Here is a 7,681-nt window from a genome sequence, read left to right as displayed (position 1 = left end):
GAGAAATTCCTTTGCTTGCTTTCTGAGATCTTCTCACTCAAACATTTCCCTGTGACTGCATTATCTTTTCCAGTGTTCAGGCCTGGCCGCCGTGGACTTCCAACACACAGGAAGACATTAATTCCACTACCCTAGATGAAACATTTTCTTATTTTTAAATGCGATTACCAGAGAAAAGAATAAGCACAAACTCTGTAAATGTGTGGTATATGACTTGTAGAATGTGAATCAAATTAAAGCATACATACAATTTTAGGTGTGCGTCTGTGTGTATGTGTGTGTGTGTGTGTCTGAGAGAGAGAGAGAGGGAGAGAGGGAGGTGGCCCGAGTTGGTGGTTGAGAGTGGTGAGGGGAAGCAGATGAAATGGTGACTGCATGGTTCAATGAATTGATGAGGGGAGGGAGCTGTGGAGGTGCCCTTAATGGAAATAAAGGTGCAAAAAAGTCTAATGGTATTGGATTTTATGAGGCCGAAGAAAAGAAGAAGAAGAGACCAGGGACCAAAGATATAAAACCCTAACTCTAGTTTCCTCTGTGGGCAGCCCATCATATTCTTTTGGCACCTACATAATTATTACACCCGTAAGAACCCGACCAAGATGATCAAACCAACATTAACCACACACTCCCGATTTGCACAGTATACATCTTTCCATCTCTTTCTCACGGAGTCCCTACGAAGAGCCTGCACGGTCTGTGTCACATGTATCGGTGGGTCCTGGATAAGGATGTCCAAGTTTGAGAATTGGCTTTCACAACTTTTGCTTAAAAGGACTTGAAAAATAGTGTCGTCTGTTAGTGTTTTATTTAAAAATAAAAAGATTTAAATTTTTTTGATCCTCTAAATTTTAGGTATTTAAAAATTTTATTTTTTAAATTTAATAACTCTTTTTGAAGAGAATATGATTTTTCGAAAGGGAACATTAGTTTCCAAAGGAATATGATATTTTTGAAACACCGTATTTCTTCAGAACCGCAAGATAATTCAGATAGACTCTATAAGTAGCTGTGGATCTAATTATTTTGGTATCAATCAAACATATCATTCTCTTTTCTCTTCTTTTCTGAACTGACTTCTTTTTGAGATACATACCACAACTTTTCTCTTCTTCATTTTTCACTCTCTTTATTAATTGGCCTTTTGATGAAAATATTTTGAGTTAGCCTTCCTAATGATCGTACTCATTAGAGAAAGATAAGATCGAGCCGGATTGTTGTATCTTGGGGATGAGATCACCAAATACCTGCACATAGAGAGCAAAATGTATTCTTAGGATAATGTTTCGCATGCATCAATTCAGAAAAGATCTTTTCAATCTTTTATTTCTTTTAGTACTTTATATTCTTTATAATACTATCTTAGAATCAAAGAAACAACAATAGCAATTTTTAATTATTTTAATCTATTTTTTCCAACAGTTTAAGAATGTGAGTCTTGATAAAACTAAAAATTATTATTTATTATTTAAAAATAACTTTAATTTAAAAATTATTATTAGTATTTATCATTTAGAGATCGTTCTTTTTATAGATTTCAGATTTATTAACAAATTTATTTCCTCTAAAAATAGTATAGATTATTTTTCTATAATTGTTAAAAATAGGATACTGAAATTTTTTTGTAGTTCTAAATTCTTTGTAGAATTTTTTCTGTAATATTAAAAAAACTATAGAAATTTTCTACAGATATTTAAAAATCTATCTTGAAATTTTATATTGATTTAAGAAAAATAGTATTGATATTTTGCCACTACTTTAAATTCCATGAAAAATCTTCTACAATCTTAATTTTTGTTTAAATCAATTTTTGTAGGCTTTAAATTCTGTACATAAATATTTCTAAAACTTTAAAACTTGAATAGAATTTTTTTTGTATATTTAAAATTTGTTAGGAGTCGACTCCTAGGTTTACTAAAGTCGATCCATCTTCAAGAGCTGACTCGTGTTTAACTGGAGTCAACCCCTATGTTGGGAATAGATTTTTTAAATGGAGATGTCCTTAAACTTTATCATTCCATTCTCAATTTTCTCGAGCTGTAATCCCTTTCAAACCCCTTTTTCTTCAAAATCGGATCTTTCCTCTCCATTTTTACTCTATTCTCGTAGTCCTCGTTCAGCAATAATGGTGCTATGGAAGCAACTTGCACAAAGAAAGAGAAAAACTTGAATGAAAATTTCAAAATCTAGAACTTCTCCAAGTCATTCTCTCATGCAAGAAAAAAGAATCAAACTATAGAATAATCAAAGACAGCTTTCTCAAGGAGATTCATGATGATAAGGCTTTTACAATAGAGCCTATTACAGCAGATGTTAGGACTGAAGAGCCAACAAAGCAGCATGAGTAGGCAAAGCTTGCTCCTCCTTCACAGACTAGCCATCCAGAAAGCTGCTCATGAGTATCTGATAGATTGGATGAGAAAATATTCATCGAGAGAAAGTCTCCATCAGGATCATGACCTCAATTTGTATAGGGATCCAGAGATATACTTGGGGGTATAAAATACGAGACAAAATCTGATGGAGGCATTATCTCTAGTTAGAGAGGAGTCAGCAAGATTGATCCAAGTTCCTACTTCAGCGTGGGAGAATGTTTACGATTGGATCTAATCACCTGGAGACATCTGATTATTCTCTCTTTTTACCTAATCTGGACCTACATCTTAGGATTATCCTGATCTATACTTGCTTAGAATGCTAAGATTCCTTTCATAGAATTTTAGTGACCCTAGCAATCCATTTTTTGACATCTATATAGGATATAGCTCCCATACATATTATATGTTTTCATGTTTATATCACATTCTGTAATCATATTTTATCGATTAATGAAATATAACTATTTATGAAAATTCAGGGTGTTTGATGTTTATACTTATGTTTATTTGTTTAATTAAAAGTCTGCTTTGAAACAAAAGGAGAGAAATATATGTTCCTACAAAAATTATTTAAAATAAAATGAATGCATACGTTTTGAAAGAAAAAGAGAGAGAATTAAGAAAAATATTTTTTTATATTTATTATTAAAAATAAGGAGAGAAATTATTTTTGAACTTAATAAGAGAAATTATTAATAAACATTTGTCTTGATTTAGCCATATAGATCTATTTGAGCATTTCTATTATTTTTATTCATTTGATTTGTTTTGAGAAATATATTCGTACTTTACATATTTTGATTATCATTTAGTTATCATTTCTATTATTTTGCTCCAATGGGTTATTTTTAAGAAATTAATTTTAAAAATATTTTTCTTGAATATTTTAAAATTAGTATCAAGCAAAATTTTTTCAAAAAAAATATCATTTGTTTTTAAAGCTAGATTTTAAAGAAGACCTTAATTTGAATTTCAATCGTTGGTATCAAATAGCTTTCTATTTGCTATGTATCCTATTGCTCTATCTTTTGACAAAAAGAAGAATAATATTTTATCTTAAATCTGATTTTATATGGCTATATTCTTAATATGATATCGTTGGAGACAAATTCAAAAATTCATATCTTTTTTTAACTTAATTGATTGATATTTCTTAAGAAAAGAAAGAGATGATCTTATTTGAAGAGTAATAGAAATATATCTTTATGATTTATTTTGAATGATTTATTGGTATCATTTCTAACATAATTTATCAATCCTAATATAATTTCTTGGTCTTGATATGCTTTATCTCTATTAGATATTGAAAGATCTAAGTAATTTTCTAGTCAAATTTGAGAATTTACTCGATTCATCTGTCTTATTCAAAAATTGAAACAAATTTTCTTAAACTAGCTGAGCTTTAATCTGAATTTAAAAAGGGGAGAAGTGTTATCTTCTTAATCTGAATTTGATGCAATTTTTTTTGTATTTGATTTGAGTTTTAACTTGATTTTGATGATATTTTTTAACTCTTTTTCTTGGACTTTTTGATGCTATCAAAATAAAGGAGAAGTTATGTTGAGTATATGCTTGTTGAAATTGTGCTTGATATGCTCATTTCCATTTACTTAAGATGATCATATGAAATGAGTATATATTAACTAAAATTTTAATATATGCCTTCTTGAATATCTATATTGAATTTTTGATAATTAGAATTTATGATGAATATTTTTGATATATTATATTGAAACATTCATGAAGTATATTCTTATAAGTACTTACTTATTTAATTCATGATTTATATTTATATTGATGAACTAGTTGAAATATATTATATTTTATTGTATACATATTTAAAATTTTATCATCATCAAAAAAAAAGTTATTGATCTGCTTATCCTAAGATTGATTTTGATGATAATAAAATATTAAATAAAAATTATACTAATCATGTATTTCAAAAATAGATGTAGGATTTTTTGGATGCTCATAATGAAAAAATTATCCATAAAAAAAAATTTCTCAAAAATATCAAGTTAAAGTACTTCAAAAAATAAATTTTCATAACTTTGACTAAGAAGAGTCGACTCTAGAGAATAAAGAATCGACTCTGACATGTTGGAGCTTATTGGCGTAAGCTATGAGTCGACTCCTATGAAGTAAGAGCTGACTCTTTTAAATGGATAGAAAACTATATTTTTAGAATCTCAGATCGAGCTAACTCATAAAGAAATCGAGTCGACTCTTGACAGGCCGAGTCGATTTGTGAAAAAGATGAGCCGACTCTTTTAAGAAGATAAAACACATAATTTTTCAAACTTAAAGGTGAGTTAACTCCTGAAGAGAATGAGTCGACTCGTGGGCAACTCGAGTCGAATCTTGAGGAACTAGAGTCGACTCCTAATATGGGAACAGCTCTGACAGCTAGTTTTTATCTTATTCTAATTGCTTTATCTCCAAGCCAATGGCTAGTTCAACCTTTTCAATGATCAAAACTCATTCTTCAGCTACTTTCAAACATATTAAAAGTTAAAAAATTATTTGAAAAAGAAGAAAGATGATTAAAAAAAAATATATATCATTTATGTGAGCCATCATTGAATATCTTTGAAAAAGAGAAAAGAATTATTTGTGCAAAGATTTCAGTGATATTTCAAGAGAAATCTACTCCTTCATTAGTTACATCCTCTCCAGCTTCAAAAAAAAGAACTTCAAGTTTCAAAAGAGCCATCCTTCAGCATCTTCTCCAGGCTTAAAAAAAATTTGCTTTTATGTTTCTATTTGTACTCAAAATTTTTATTTCTTATATTTTGAGTTTCTTTATAAGTTTTTTTAGGATGAAAAAAACTTGGGTTAGGCCTATCCAGGTCCAGAATTGGACTTCGTATGATTTTGATTGATGAGTCCGAAAAATCAACTGGATAGGATTGTTATCTTAAAAAATAATTATATAAAGTTTTGATTAGTGAGCTCAGAAAATAACTAGATTTGGTTGTGAATCTAGATAAAACAATTGCACTGTAATTGGGGTGATTATAGTAGATTTTTCAAGTAGAGCTTAAAAAATTGATGTAGGTGTGGGATTGCATCGAATCACTATAAATTTCTTATCTTTATATTATGCTTTCTAGACTTACTTTTAATTCTTGCATCGCATTATTTATTTTTAAATTTCATTGCTGCACATTGTATGCACTACACTTACACTTGAACTAATTTAGTTAAAAGCACATATTTATTAGATTTGTTAAAACTTTTTGAAAAATCCAATTCACCTCCTTCTTGGATTGCTACATTCGGACAGCAATAATGACAATTTAGCTGGCATAGTTTCTTGTGTTGATATAAGATATTTGAATTCAATGTTATTGATATTTGGCTGGGCTTCCACTGACCCTAGTTATTAGAAAAAAAAGAAAAATCCTCCTAAATGCTAATTCTATAATTGAGAGTCTAGCATCAACATAAAGATCCTGTTGGGAATTGTTGTTGGTAGTAGAGCTTTTAAAACTTTTGGAAGTAGAACTTTTGAGAAGTAGAACTTTTGAAAAGTAGAACTTTTGAAAGTAGAGCTTTTACAAAAAGATATTTACTATTTAGTAACCATATTGATAAAGTATTTTGAAAAAAGCAAAACAGCTTCCTGACATTAGCTAGAAAACACTTTTGGAGAAAGCTTCAAAATACAGCTTTCCCCAAGTAGATCTTTTCAGCTTCCTGATGAAGCCAAAATAACTTTTCGATATTTTTATCAAACATCATTGTATCACTCCAAAGTGCTTTCTGAGAGCCAGAGAGTGCTTTCTGACATTCTAAAAGTTTAGCCAAATAGGACCTTACATCATGTAACTAAGATCTGTTCTCAAATTCCTAATTCAACCAATATTTTAAAAAATAATAGAGAAAATCTCTTGTTCATCACTTCATTAATTATTAAAACCTAAGACTCCCCCCTTCTTCTCCTCTCATCAACAAGAACCTCATGCATGATGCTGATGAGTTTATATTTAAAATGATGTCTCTAATTTATATTCTTCTTCTGCATCCTCATTTGCTTTTTCTCACCGAAAGCACTACGTTCCTCTTTATCTATGAGGGCTGGTTAGAGTAGTGTTTTGGTAAAATTGATATTTATAAAACATGCTATGCAATGAGTTTCTTTGCATGGTTGTTTGGTAGTGTAAAGAAATATATTTTTGGTTCACATAGCCCTTCCCAAAATATAAAAATTGATTTGTATGACAATTAAGGACCCTTATTTTCTTTAAAAACTGATATGAGAAGATGAACTCTATTGATTGCAAGCCCTCGACTATATACCTTTCCTTATTTATTCGGGTATTCTCATTGCTTTGCTTGTCAAACTTTTTTTGTTATTCATGTCTTGAGTGGAAGTTCACCATCATTGTCTGTGGACTCTAAAAACAACAAACAGATCTAATGATTCCAGATCAGATTCAATCTCAATCAAAAGGTTAAGCAATTTAAGATATGATGGATGCATCCTTCTCCTCCTCCTTTCCCTATCTCTTCTTCTAATATTATTGCTGAAAATCTAAAAACTATTTCGTGAAATCCTAATGGCATTCCTGCCTCCTATAAACCTGTTTATTTCTATAAGGTATGTATATCTTCCTATCAGTTCATCTATCATGTCAAACCAATGAATTTCAACCCCACCATTCTTGCATATTATGCTATTCTCATCATGATGTTCTTCTATCAGAATATTCTCTTCCACTGTTTCTGAAAAGAAGATTTGTTGGATTATACCTCCAAAAACCTATAACAATAATATAGTACCAAACAACATATTCATCACATTGCCTATTTAATCTTGTTTTAATGGAATAGAACCAGACAACTAATTAAAACATACAAACAAAACTTGTTTTACGAAAACAGATATAAAAAAAATTGCTAACCAAACAAACCCGTCAGATAGGGGTGTGAACGAATCAAGCAGAGTCATGAGGCAGCTTAGCTCAGTACATCAATATAGCTGCCAAGCTGCACATAAAGTGCTCAAGCTTGGTTTGTCCATGCTTATTTTAGTAATTCAACCTATTATTTTCCTTTAGTTTTGAACAGAGTTGGTACACAGATTAATTTGCTTGCTAATGAAATCAAGCACTGAAAAATATTTGAGCTCGGCTGGTTATTTTGGTCGAGCCAAGCTTAAATGAGTACTTGGTGAGCCGAGCACGAGCTGCTCGTGAGCAGGTCCGGCCATTTGCAGCCGCATAGCATCATACTATTTTAAGCCTCATAATTCACCTATTTTGAGAAAGTTTGTCCACATCATATCTGATTGAGATTCG

Source organism: Elaeis guineensis, chromosome 10 (genome assembly GCF_000442705.2).
Source record: "Elaeis guineensis isolate ETL-2024a chromosome 10, EG11, whole genome shotgun sequence".
NCBI classification, from domain to species: Eukaryota; Viridiplantae; Streptophyta; class Magnoliopsida; order Arecales; family Arecaceae; genus Elaeis; species Elaeis guineensis.
Note: the sequence above shows the minus strand (reverse complement) of the source record.